This window comes from Sturnira hondurensis, unplaced genomic scaffold (assembly GCF_014824575.4).
Source record: "Sturnira hondurensis isolate 20B ecotype Veracruz unplaced genomic scaffold, ASM1482457v3 Scaffold0020237, whole genome shotgun sequence".
NCBI classification, from domain to species: domain Eukaryota; kingdom Metazoa; phylum Chordata; class Mammalia; order Chiroptera; family Phyllostomidae; genus Sturnira; species Sturnira hondurensis.
The window spans coordinates 864,557-878,007 of NW_028092868.1; the positions used below are offsets into that span (position 1 = coordinate 864,557).

At 43.5% G+C, this 13,451-nt stretch overlaps 1 protein-coding gene across 1 annotated transcript in view; it reads right to left on the bottom strand.

Annotated features, from left to right (window-relative positions):
- Positions 1–3,007: 3,007 nt before the first annotated feature.
- The window catches only part of HKDC1 (hexokinase domain containing 1), a 62,587-nt gene continuing 52,143 nt past the window's right edge, over positions 3,008–13,451 (bottom strand). Inside the window, exon 19 of the transcript XR_005064047.1 lies at positions 3,008–3,198. The gene's annotated coding sequence lies outside the window, so the exon portion shown is untranslated. The remainder of the gene's footprint in view (positions 3,199–13,451) is intronic.

The following is a 13,451-nucleotide window of genomic DNA, read 5'->3' on the forward strand; positions in this document are numbered from 1 at the left end:
CCCCCTGGTGGAATGTACGATTATGCACACACCTTCTCCTGTTTGGTAGTTTGCCTTTTCCTTTCAATGACGGTTTCCTTCCCTGCACAGAAGCTTTGTCTTCTATGTGATCTTACTTGTTTACTTGTGTTTCCCTCGTCTTCAGAGTCAGATCCACAGCAATGTCACTAAAATGCATGTTAAAGGGCTTACCCCCTATGTTTTCTTTAGGAATTTTTATGGTTTCTGGTCTTACATTGAAATCTTTCATCCATTTTAAGTTTTTTAAAATTTTGTATATGAGCTAAGACTGGTTTAGTTTCATTCTTTGTGTGTGGCTATCCAGTTTCTCCAACACCGTTTATTAGTGAGACTATCCTTTCCCACTGTACGTTCTTGGCTGCTTTGCCATACATTAATTGTCTATCTACTTGTGGGTTTGATTCTGGGCTCTTGACTGTGTTCCATCATCTGTGTGTCTGCTTTTATGCCAACATGATACTGTCTTGGTTACTATAGCTGTAGCATAGTCGGAAATCAGGAAGTATGACGCCTCCAGCTCCGTCTTTCTTTCCCAAGATTACTTTGGCTATTCAGGATCTTTTGTGCTTCTATACAAATTTTAGAATTACTTGTTCTAGTTCCATGAAAAGTGCCACTGGAACTTTGATAGGCATTGCACTGAATCTGTAGATTGCTTCGGGTAGTATGGGCACTTCAACAATATTAATTCTTCTAATCTATGAGCATGAAATTAATGTCTTTCCACTTATTTGTGTCTTCTGCACTTTCTTTCATCAGTGTCGTATAATTTTCAGTGTGGTCTTTCACTTTCCTGGGTAAATTTATTCCTGGGTATGTTATCCTTTTTGATGCAATTGGTAAAGAGAATATCTCCTTAATTTCTTTTTCTGATAGTTTCTTATTAGAAACATTATAGAAATGTTATATATTTCTATATATTGATTTTGTATCTTGCTACCTCACTGAATCCATTTAGTACTATTAACCATTTTTTGTGTGTGGAATATTTAGGGGTTTTTATATATAGGTACCATCATGTCATCTGCAAATAGTGAGAATTTTACTCCTTCTGTTCCATCCTTTGATCCTGGTAAACCATGACAAGGGGAATAATATGATTCTATTTTCTAGATGAGGCTGCTGATGTTCAGAGGGGCACTGGGACTTGCCCAAGGTCACACGGCAGGACATGGGAGACAAGCACGGGCTCAGATATTATGGACTCCAGAGTCCACTTCCTGTCCACTGCCCATGCTGCCTCTCCTCTGGAGTCTGTGTCACATCATGCTCTACTCCTCCAGCCTCAGCCTCCAGAATGCTGCAGCAAGGTGAACTCAGCCCCCTCTGCAAGGAGAGCCTGCAGAAGCCGAGCTGCCCACTGGCATTCAAAGCAGTTCCTCAACAAAGTCTACATGCATTCTTGCCTTCCTCCCTGGTACCCAAGCCGTTTGCCGGTCTAGTCTCTGGATCACCAAGGCAACCTTACAGAGAAAAGAAGGTTACATCTTTCCCACTGACCTTTATTTCTTTAAGTCCCCACTGATCTGTTGTATGAGAGAAAGGACCGTTCTCATCCCCTCCTTCCATAGCTCACTATCTACTATCACCCAAATTACAGTAGTGAAGGGGGGAGAGGAGCCCTCAGGACTACCTCAGGGCACTCAGTTTGAGTCATTCAAAGCAGCTCTGCTTTTTGGCAAAAGACTGCTTGGTCTAGAATTCATGCAGAAATTGATGGCATTTCCACTGGCCACCATTGCCCAGCCCCTCCGCCACCCTGGGAGCCCATGGTCCCCTCTCTGGGACTTCCACAGATCTCTCTAGAACTGTGTCCTCAGAATCTAAAGCATCTGTGTAAACTAAGTGTTGTCCCCCCCAAAACAAGCTGGGACAGGCACCTTCTTAACATAACTTCAAAATAGATGTTTCAGCCCTGGCTGGTGTAGCTCACTGGATTGAGTGTGGGCCTGCGAACCACACGATCGTGGTTCGATTCCCAGTCAGGGCACATGCCTGGGTTGCAGGCCAGTTCCCAGCAGGGGACTCAGGATAGGCAACCATACATTGATATTTCTCTCCTTCTCTCCTTCCCTTCCCCTCTTAAGATAAATAAATAAAAATCTAAAAAAAGTTTTTTTAAATAGATGTTTCATTTCTTGTGTAATTTACCTAACTTTAGGGATCCCAATATCCCAGCATTTTAATAATAGAAATATCTACAATTCATTTGCATTGGCTAATGGCCAGACTCCTTGTTTGTTTCCAGCTACGCTTTCTTTGTATGGATTTAGGCTCTTTTTCAGAGAGCATGCACTCTCTAATCAATTGACTTCCATCTTTTCCTTAAGCAACTCACTTGGAGATAATTATAACTAGCATTTATTGAGTGCTTATTATTAGTCAGGCACTGCTACAAATAACTCAAGGCATTAATTCATAGGAACCCCTCATAAGTAATATATCCCATTGTACAGATAAGGTAACTGATGCTCAAAAAAGGTCAAGTAACTTTCCAAGGTCATGTAGCTGGTAAGTAGCAAAGCTGAAATATGAATGCAGGCTGGCTCCAGCTCCTGCACCCTCAACAGCACAGCATCAGCTCAGCTCCGAGGTTAATACAGATGGGAGAGTGAGTACTCAGGGGAAAGAGGCCTTTTACAACTTATCAAGCTGTGATGAATACCAGCACAGCATCTGTATTTTTTAAAAAATTACACTAGCCCAGTTATTTCAAACAACACCTAACTGGTGTGAGGTCGGGTCCAGTTATAGATCACCGTGTAACCCTGGGAAAGTGTTTGAATCTCTCTGGGCCTCATCAGTAAAGTATGTGTATTTGAATTCAAGGATCTACCCTTGGAGACTATGAGACTTGGGGATCTCTCTATTCATCATCGTATTTTACAGAGAAGGACAAGAAGTTACCTAATGCAAAGGCCAGGGAGGGTCTGGCTCCGGGAGGAGTGATACCACCATGGCACAGCCACCCACTCACTTGCCTTGGGATGACTTGAGGCCCCTCTGCTGGCTCTTCACTTAGTCTCATTCTCATTTTTCCAAAAGGCCAACATATGCTGAGCTTGCAATCCAGCTGTAGATTCTTGGCACGGGGCAGGTGTGGGTGGGTGTCTCGGGCCTTCTCTTCCTTGGGAACAATGCCCCGAGTGATAGTTCTTTAGTTGGTTAGTTGGAGTCCTGAGAACAGAAAAGGACAAAAGATGCATTTGTCATAGTATCAAGAGCCGCCGAAGGACTGGAAGGGGGGAAGTCTGCACTGGCATCCTGTAAAAGGAAAGGCATGGGCCTTAGTTTTCCAGTGAAGAGTGTGTTACTGCAGCCTTGTTGGTGGGGGTGGGGCACCTGGATGCCCTTGACACTCAGATGGTGCTTTACGGTTATGGAGTTCTTTGTCCCACTGGAACTTCACAGAAACCTTGCATGTGTGGGCGGGGTGGGGGAGGAGACAGGGATGGTGACAATGGTGAAGAGGATAATGAAGATGATGATGATGATGGTAGCTCATGTCCATTGAGCCCTTGTCTTCCAGGCACTGTGCTTAGGACTGCCCATGCATGGACTCCAGAAGCTTCCGAGCAACACAAAGAAGTGGGAACCATTTGCTTATGCCCGGGGAAGCTGAAGCTTAGAGAAGCTAAGTCACGTGCTCACAGGAATGCAGCAGTAGCAGAACTGGTTTTGAACTCGGCTCTGTCTCATCCTGTGGCTTTTAGCTCTTTATTTTGAGCCCCAGAGCTAGTAAGTAGCTCAGAGCTAGCAATACCAACTCCTGTTTTAAAATCTGCAGAAATGAAATGCCCAAGTTGGTAGAAAAAATAGTGGAGAAAAACCTCTGGTTGGTACTAGACAGAGCTGGGGTAGGCCTGAGCCAGAAGTCCCAGTTAATGTCCCAGGCCACCTCCTTCCTTCCTTCTTCCCTGTAGACAAAACCCCCTGTTCTCCCACAATCCTTTAGGTGACACACCACCATTCCCCCACCTAATCTCCTCATTTCTTTCCTACTGTTCTTTTTTTGTTTTTATTAACTTATTTTATTGTTATTCAATTACAGTTGTATTTTTTCTCCACCCCCGCAAATCTCCCTCCCTCCCTTGCGTCCACCCTCCCCCCTGGTTTTGTCCATGTGTCCTTTATAGCAGTTCCTGAAATCTTTCCCACTGTTCTTAATTCTGCCCTTTGTAGAATTTATAGCCTCTGGGGGAGAAGGGTCTGAATTAAGAAATCACATGAATTAACAGTTACAAACTATGAAGTGTGTGTGGTAACTATCAGGAGCCATGATGTCTAATCCTGGGTATTCATAGAAGGCTTCCTGGAGGAAGTGACTTTGGATCTGAGACACATTGGTCTGGGTCAGAGTTTTCTTTGGAGGCCCCTAAGGGACAAGTGGACCTTGATAAAAGAGAAGAGAAAGCTGTGGAGAAGGAGGACAAGGCACCCCAATACTTACTAACCCACCCTTTCCAGATGAGGGCCTTACTGAGTGAGAGCGGGCTGGGTAGGGTCTTCGTGCCCTAGGGAAGTTGTTCTCAAAGTGCGGTCTCTGGCACACCAGTGGCAGCAGCATTAGCTGGGAGTTGTTATAAATGCCCAGTCTCAGGCCCTAGACCTCCTACACTGAAATCTGGGACAGGGCCAACAGTTTGTTTTCAATAAGCCCTCCTGGCCGCTCCGTGACCTGCTGAAGCTGAGAGCCGTGTTCTAACAGACGCCGGCCGTCAGGGGGTTCACCCACTAAAGCATAATAGTCCTGGCTCTCTCTTACTCTCTCCTGCTCTCCAGGGAAGGGGAATTCACAGCTGATATTCTGAGAGAAGCCCTGACAGGGGTCTGCAGCTGTAGCGAGAAATACGACAAGTTATCTGGTGAAGTGGGGAATAAAATACAGGAATTTCAGCAGTTTGGAGATTAACTGCCCATGGGGCGAGACTCCAGGAGCTAAAAGCATATTCTCTGGGAACTGGAAAGAAGCTGGCACATCTGCGCCACCCCTGCTCGTGCCCCCGGCTAAGACAAGACCCTGTAGGTGGCGCCTCCCCCTTCAAGGCAGCCTTTTCCGTCGCTGGCTAGTTACGTCTGAGACGAAAGCTGCCTTCCTCAGACTGCCTTCCGCTGGCCTTCCTTCTCTGAATTCTTACAGAGAAACTCTCCTCCTTCCCCCTCAACTTCCCAAGGATGACAATCCTGCTTATCTATGGTTCTTAGTGAAGAGACAGTCACTGACCCACCAAAGTATAAGAGATGACCCTGGACTTAGAAATATGTTTACTAAAGCAACATGACCATGATAGAAACTTCAAGCACATGTGTCCTTCGGCTGGGCCTGCTGACATGAGGGTGGCTTTGCAGCCCGGTCCACATTCTGGAGAAAGTTCAATAAAGCTCACAGGACCCGAGCCTCCGTAGCTCAGTGACACCTCTCCCGTGTGGTTTGCGGCAAATCCTGCCTTTGTGATTTGGCTGATGAAGAAGAAATGTTTTTGGATTGTGTATTTAAACTGTCAGTGCTTTACACAGGTATTAACTACTTCACAGCCCAGGACCTACTTCGTTTCTGGAGGAAACAGTCCTTAGAACATGTTCATGTCATTCTGAGGTTCCTCATCACACCCAGCCAGCTGTACGGTCACACACGCGTCCATTGAACCATTCTGCATATCGGATCCCATCCTGCCTGCATTTGGACACTACCCAATTTCTTCTTCAGTAGAGAAAATAACATCAACCCTAGACAATTCTACTCCAAAGAACACACTAATGAAAGATCCAACTCAGAGAAAACAAACTGGGGTAGAGTAAATAAGCAGCTTAAATTCTCTTTCCAACTTGTACCCTCATGCTCTCCCAGCATCCTTTGCAATAGGAGGAACAGGGCAGAGAGCTGGTCAGTCCATCTCAGAGACAGGCAGACTGACGCCCAGGGAGAAACACAACACAAAGCTCCGCCTCTCTGTCCAGTCATCTCACCACGCCCATCAGTGCTTCCCCAGCAGAGACACCGCTACCTGGAAATGACATCAGCCCTTGAGTCATAATAGGAAATTTGTCAACCATAACGTGACACCAAAAGAAACTTACTATGAAATGGGGTTGTGACACTTCTTGCTGCAAAGATGGCATTTGGAGAATCCCATCAGGAGAAAGGCTCACCCGTCTGAGTCTGGATCACAGCCTCTCTATGCTCTTGATAATGTCAGACAAAAATGTGACCACATGCTCTTAAACGGGCTTTCCACCAGCAGAGAGAGCACTCATCTGCCTACCATCCTGTAACAATTGGAGCCAAGCTTCTGCTTCATTTTTACCAGAAAAAAAAGACTCCATCCTACCACAACAGTCATTGAATTCAAGCCTCTTCACAGAGGAAGCAAAAGACTTCCTAATCTCAAGCAAAAAAATGCCAGCTATGTACTCCCACAGGGCTCCAGTCCCCGGAGGCACAGGGCACCGGGCTATCACAATACCCTCCAAGCTGCTCTACAGTTCAATTCTCTTTTGTGCAAAAACTCCAGACATGGTCCACTGGTTCAGATCCAAGCTTTAATCCTGTACAGTCTCCCCTGTTCTTGCCCCAGAAGCATTCTCTGACCTCACAAGCAGACTCAGAAATCCAGACACATTGGCATCTGAGGCCCAGAGACTCACCACGTAGCTCTAGTTCTGTTTGAGAAGAAATGGGAATGTCCCACTTGCTCCAGTGAGTGCTGCCTTCTGGGTACCAGGCACAGGAGGGAAAGGGGGTGGGTGAGCAGTGGGAGGAGGGTGCAGGGCAGAGCCGACAGACAAAACACAGATTAAGACATGAGTACGAGCAGTAGAGAGCCAGGCAGCCATAACGTGAGCAATAAGCACTTCATGGTAGGTGTTTAGGAGCCAGAGGACATGTGGAGCAATTCTAAGAAGATGGACGTGACCTGGGATGCTGGCTAACCTGTCAGTTTCCCTGGGAAATGTCAATCTCCTTTCCTCCGCCCCCTCAGCCCTAATCCCACCATCATATTTATTTTTGTGCCCAGTCCTGGCCCCTGTCCCTCCACCATTCACTATAAAACAAACTTTTTATCAGCACTGTGATACCTTATGAACAGTATTTTATGTTTATAAGAAACAAAAAATGACATAAAGCATAATGGTTATCCATGATGTACTGTTAAACCAAAAAACCTGGATACAGAGTAACGTGTAGAGCTCCACTTTCATTACCACTGCCTCAAATGAAAACAACTATATCCATGTGCGTTGACTGTACCATACAAAATGTCTGTTTTTGTAGGTGAAAAATGGTGTTGTTTAAGAGAAGAGTGACTGAAAATCTCCTTCTGCCCCTCTCTGTATATAACCTGAGATAATCCTTTCTGCTCCTTCACTAGGGGCAGGAATGTCTTGGACCCCAGTACCAGGGCCCAGGGACTCACACCAGGCCATAAGCCTTGCCTGGGTAAGTGGATAAGGTCTGACTCGCCTCAGGCACCATCACCCATCCGGAGGGCTAGGAGAGACCACAGCACATGAGAGAGTGCTAAAATACTCGTCTTTTCAGGGAGAGGATATATCCACTGATCCCCGCCCCCATCCCAGGAAATAGTTGCCAAAAGAAAGCTGGTGACTTAATACCACATAATACAGAATACTAAAATGAAGAGCATCTTTACACAAAGAGGGGCAGAATGAGAATGGTAAAAATTCCATTCCTCGAGAAGATATTAAATTTCTAATAAATTGGCCTCTAAATATTTAAAGCAAAAATTGTTAAATGTTGAGAACTGCCCTGCCTGGTCTCAGGAGCTGAAACCCCCCCATAGCTAAGGCTGAGTGAGTGACCTTGGGACCATAAGCCACTTAGGAGACAAAGCTTATCTCCCTGGCAGGGGCGCTGCCTCTGCCTTTTTTACTTCACTCTGCCTGGCCCCCAGTGCTTGATTGGTTAGCCAATGATGGGTAAGATTCCTCAAGGGAGGGATGACCTAAGACAGGCACGATCACTGGGAGCCCCCAGGGAAGGACTTGGGGGGGGCTATAGCAAAAGGGAGTGATGGACCCTCACCCCTCAGCTTTGACATAGCCCCAGTCCTCATTCTGTCTGTAAGAAGTCTCCTAATCTCCTAAAAGCTGCCTTACTTAATCCTGAAACAATGACAAAGGGTGGTGCAGCTCTGTGCTGGAAAGGGCATGTTCCCCGGGAGATCAAGCCTAAGAAAGAATGCATAAAATCCTGTGAAACCTGCTTTGCTAAGAATGCTCTCAATTAAATGATAAGGGTCTGAGTAGGAAATGAGTTCATTTCCCAAAGTTTTGTAGCCCTTTAGCTAACTGACCCTGACTCAGAATAAGCCTTAGTAGTTCTTTGTATGCTATCTATTGTTTGATCCTTACTGTCTGACAATGATTGATGAGCTTTACCTGTATTCTCATGCTAATTGAACCAAATAAAAGCCCAGTGAGGAAAAGGCTCCTGGCCCTTCTTTGGGAGATTGACTACCTTTCCTCCCTAAGTAGATCATGTCTTGGTATTCTCATGCAAGGTAGCCAGAGGTGGGGGGCCCTGCGGGCAGAGGACCCCCCTATGCCCCCCCCAGTTAGACCTATAGGGAAAATCTGACAACTGCATATTTTAAGAGGAGATTTAAACACACCTCTCTCTGTTGTTAGGCCAAACGAACAAAATCAACAAATATATGGAAGATTTGACCAACAAGGGAACAAGTTTAATCCAGTAGACATACATAGAAGTCTTTATCTAATAAAGGATACGTATTCTTTTCAAGTACACATGAAATAGTTATAAAACAAGCCTATGGATTTCCAAATAATAAATATAGTATAGACCAAAGCTTAGTAAACCATGGCCTACAGGCCAAATCCAGCCTTCCACTTGTGTTTGTAATTAAGTTTTACTAGTACACAGCCGTATGAATCCACCTGCATATTGTCCTACTTTCATGCTATAATGGAGCAGAACATGTGGCCCACAAAACCTGAAAATATTTATTTTATGGCCCCTTACAGAAAAAGTTTGCCAATTCCTGATATAGACAATATTCAATGATAAAAACAGAATTATGTTAGAGGTTAATTATAAAATAATAAACTTTCAAATTTCATATTTTTGGAAAGTACAAAAGTACAAACTTAAAAGCTCTTTTGAATAGCTGAGTGAAACAAGAAATCCTAATGGGAATTTAAAGTCTTTAAAACTGGTGGTTAGGATGTGGAATGTAGAAGCCAATCATTGTACTCATGGTAACAATTAGAAAACAAATGAATAAATTGAAAAAATTATATATTTTTTAGAGACATTGGAAAGCTATGAGTACAAAGAAGGCCAATGGAACTGAATTCCACAGCAGAAAGAACCCATCCAAGGTGGGCAGTCCCCTCTCAGAGGGCAGTCGCGGAGCCTCGGCAGGGCCAGGAAAGCCCAAACTGTTGGACTGTCAGTGTGGGGCCAGCCTGCTCTGAGACAACGAGAAGCCAGCCGCCCTGCGTGGCCACGCAGGCTGCCTTGACGAAGCAGAGTCTGGAAAAGCTCAACTGCACGGCTGGCTTCCCCCGCCGGCCAGTACTCCCTCACGGGATGCTTGCTGAGTGCTGAGCAGCAGAGGAGACTGGGGGCTAGAGGACGTTCAGAGAGAGGTTTCCTGAGATATTACTATGTTTGGGAGAGAGAAGTCTGCTTAAAGGGAAGGCCTGTAAAAAACACAAGACAGACATCACTCTCAGGATATTTGAAACTGAAGGTAAATCCATCCAGCTCAGTATCAGACTGAAATGAGTCTGAAGAAATTGAAGAAATGAGTCTACCATCTAGCTGCCTCAAGGAAGAAAAGGTTGTTCTCTCCCTGGGAGAAAATATAATCTACTTCAGACTCCAGGGCTATTATACATAATGTACAAAGATAGATAGATAGATAGACAGACAGACACAGATACTAATACAAAGAAATAGAAAAATGTGACCCATACATAAGAGAAAAAATAGACAGTAAAATAGTCCTACAGGGCTTCTGGGTATTTATCTAAAAAAATCATTTCTTGCTCTTTATTTAATAGAATCATTTCTCTTATATAAGTTATCTTCATCTCCATGTTCATTGCAGCATTATTAGCAATTGCCAAGACATGGAAACAACCTAAGTGTTCATCAGTGGGGGAATGGATAGAGAAGATGTGGTATTTATATACAATGGAATATTATTCTTCCACAAAAAAAGAAGGAAATCCTGCCATTTGCACCAACAGGGATGGGCCTTGAGGGTATTATGCAAAGCTAAATAAGTCAGAGAAAGACAAAGACTGTACACTCTCAATTATATGTGGAATATAAAAAAGCCCCAAACCTTGAATCATAGATACAGAGGTCGGATTAGTAATTACCAGGGAGAGGGGAGGGGAGTTAAAAAGATTAATAAAAGTAATGGATAAGTATGTCACTGGATATAAGATCAATGATATAAATCAATTGTATATTTTTGCACCAGCAACCAACAAAAATTGTATATTTTTGTTCCTTTGTTAGGAACAAAACACTTTTTTAAAGGGCTTCATTTATATTCACGACAAAACTATAAACTACTTAAGAGTACATCTAAGGAGAAAAGAGTGCAAGACCTATGCAGAAAATTACTTCACTTTTCAGAAAACCTCAGAGAAGACCTACATCAATGGGGAGACGTCCCTAGGCCACGGCTAGGAAGAAACAACACCTTAAAGAGGTCGCTCTCCCCACACTGATCTACAGACACAATGCAGCGTCAGTATAAGTGCCCACAGGGAATTTGTTTTTTATGGAATTTAATGAGCTGGCATGTCATTGGTGGAGAAGGAGGGACTATTTAAGAGATAGATTGCAAAGCTATCTATATGGGGAAGAAATGAAATTGTTTCTGACTCATACCGTAGATAAAAATCATCCTCACTTAACCTAAAAACTAAATGTCAAAAACAAAACTTTAAATTTTTTTAGAAGACAATACTATTAAAATCTTTCTGACCTTGAGGGTAAAGGAAGATTAGTTACATAAGTCACACAAAACAATGCTAACTTTTAAAAAAAGAATGAGACTCTTGACAGTATTAAATTTAGTACTATGTTAATCAAAAGCTTAAAGAAAATAAAAATACAAGCTATAAATGATAAGATATTTGAAATACCTAAATCTGTCAATGGACTAGGGTGGGCAACAATAGGTTCATAGTTGTGAGTATGCAAGACAGCGTTTATTTTTGTAATGTATTAATTATTGTATTATTTATTTATAACTGTAGATCCAGTTTTGTTCTTCCCAGTATATAAGGAATTCCTACAAATCAATAAAAAAGGCTCAGTTCAGTTTAAAAATAGGCAAAAGAGATGAATAGAGAGCATTTAACAGAAGGAAAGCATTTGGTCAATAAACATATGATGAGATGATAAATCTCAGGGAAACATAAGTTAAACCATAATTACACATGACTACCCACTATTAGAAGGTCTAAAATGAAAATGACCAGCCAATCCAGGGCTTGCAAATATGGGGAGAAACTCGAACATTCCTATACTGTTGATGTGACTACAAAATGGTTCAACAACTTTAAAAAGCAGTTTTGCTTTTGTATAAAAATTTAACCAAAAGATCGAGCTATTGTAATCCTAGGTATTAATTCAAGAGAAACAAAAGTACATGTCCATACTAAGACTCATATATAACACTCTTGCTGCTTAAATTGCAATAAACAAAACTGGAAACAACGCAAATACCTATGAATAGGTGGATGGATAAACAAACTGTGGTATATCCATGCATCAGAGTATTCGACAATAAAAGTAGTGGACTCTTGATACCTGCAACAACATGAATGTATATGGAAATAGGTACACTAAGCCCTGGCCACTGTGGCTCAGCTGGTTGGAGCGTCATCCTGAAAACTGGAAGGTTGTAGGTTTGGTTCCCATCAGGACGCATGGCCGGGCTGTGGATTCATCGCCAGTCCAGGCACGTGTGAGAACAGTGCCCAGCTGAGTGCACGGGAAAGGCAACCGGTCACTGGATGTTTCTCCTCCTCTCTCGCTCCCTCCACTGCTCCGTCTCTAAAATCAATAAGCATGTCCTTGGGTGAGGAATAAAAAAAAAATTAGTATACTGAGTGAAAGAAGCCAGATTAAAAAAGTGAACCAACTATATGCTTCCATTTATATAAAAGCCTAGAAAATGCAAACTAAATTTTATAGAAACAGGAAACAAATCTAATAGTTACCTGAGTGTGGGGGAAGAAATAACAGGGAGGAAGGAGGGGTCACAAAGGGTCACAAGGAAACTTTTATGGTAATGGACATGTTCAATATCTTGTTGGTGATATCAGCAAAATATATCAAATTATATACTTTAAATACGTAGTTTACTCTATGTCAAGGAATAAAGTTTGCTGTGGTTTGACTCTAACAGAATAATTCCTTTTAAAGAGAAAATCCCTCTTTATTCAAACACCTCAAGGGGCCTTTTCGGTGGGCAAAGGTGAGGTTTTGGGCTGGCAGGAGAGTGGACTGATATCATAGGAGAGTCACTTGCTCTGTAAAATAAATCAGGAGAGCCCTGGATGGCATGGCTCAGTGGACTGCATGTTAGCCTGTGGGCCTGCGAATGAAAGGTCATGGGTTCGAATCCCAGTAAGAGAACATGCCTGTGTTGTAGGCGAGGTCCTCAGTTGGGGATATGTGAGAGGTGGATGTTTATTTCCCACACTGGTGTTTCTTTCCCCCTCTTTCTCCTTCCCTTCCCCTCTCTTTAAAAATAAATAAATCTTTTTTTTAAAGCAAGATAAAATTTTCATTTTATGTGAGTTGTCCAGAATTCAGAGAAGAGAAGACAAGAAAGAGGACTCCAGAGAACGTGGGAAGAATCTGTACAACACGGGAGCCAGTAGAGCTCACGGAGAAAGATGGGCAGCAGAAAAGTCTCTGGGGTGGGGATGGCCACAGAACTTCGTTATCCAATACTCATGTTGACAGGGTTGCCTATTCCATGAAGTAGTCCCTTCCATCATCCCCAAAGCTTTGGTTAAGTCTGTTCCAAGACATTGGCTGTGAATTCATGGTGTTTCGGAGAATCAAAGAGGAAGGCAGAGTTCCATGTATCAGCCAAAACAGAGAGGGGCAGCAGCCACAGGACTTGTGAGGGCAGCTGAGACAAGAAGCGAGCTGGAGCGAGGATTAGAGGCGGCACCGGAGGGTACAAGTGTCCCCTTCAGGAACTGTTGGAATCCAAGGCCCTTCTGCAGAATGTGGGGTGGAGAAATGAGCCATTTTGGTTGAGAATTAAAGGAAAAGGTTACTCCAGAAAAGGGCTTCTTGGGGATATGCCGTCGATCCTAGACCATGCTTTGGGAAGGGCTGCACTAGACCACGTTAACTGCCAAAGAGGTGAGTCAGTGGAGACAGGGCCATGCAGAGACTG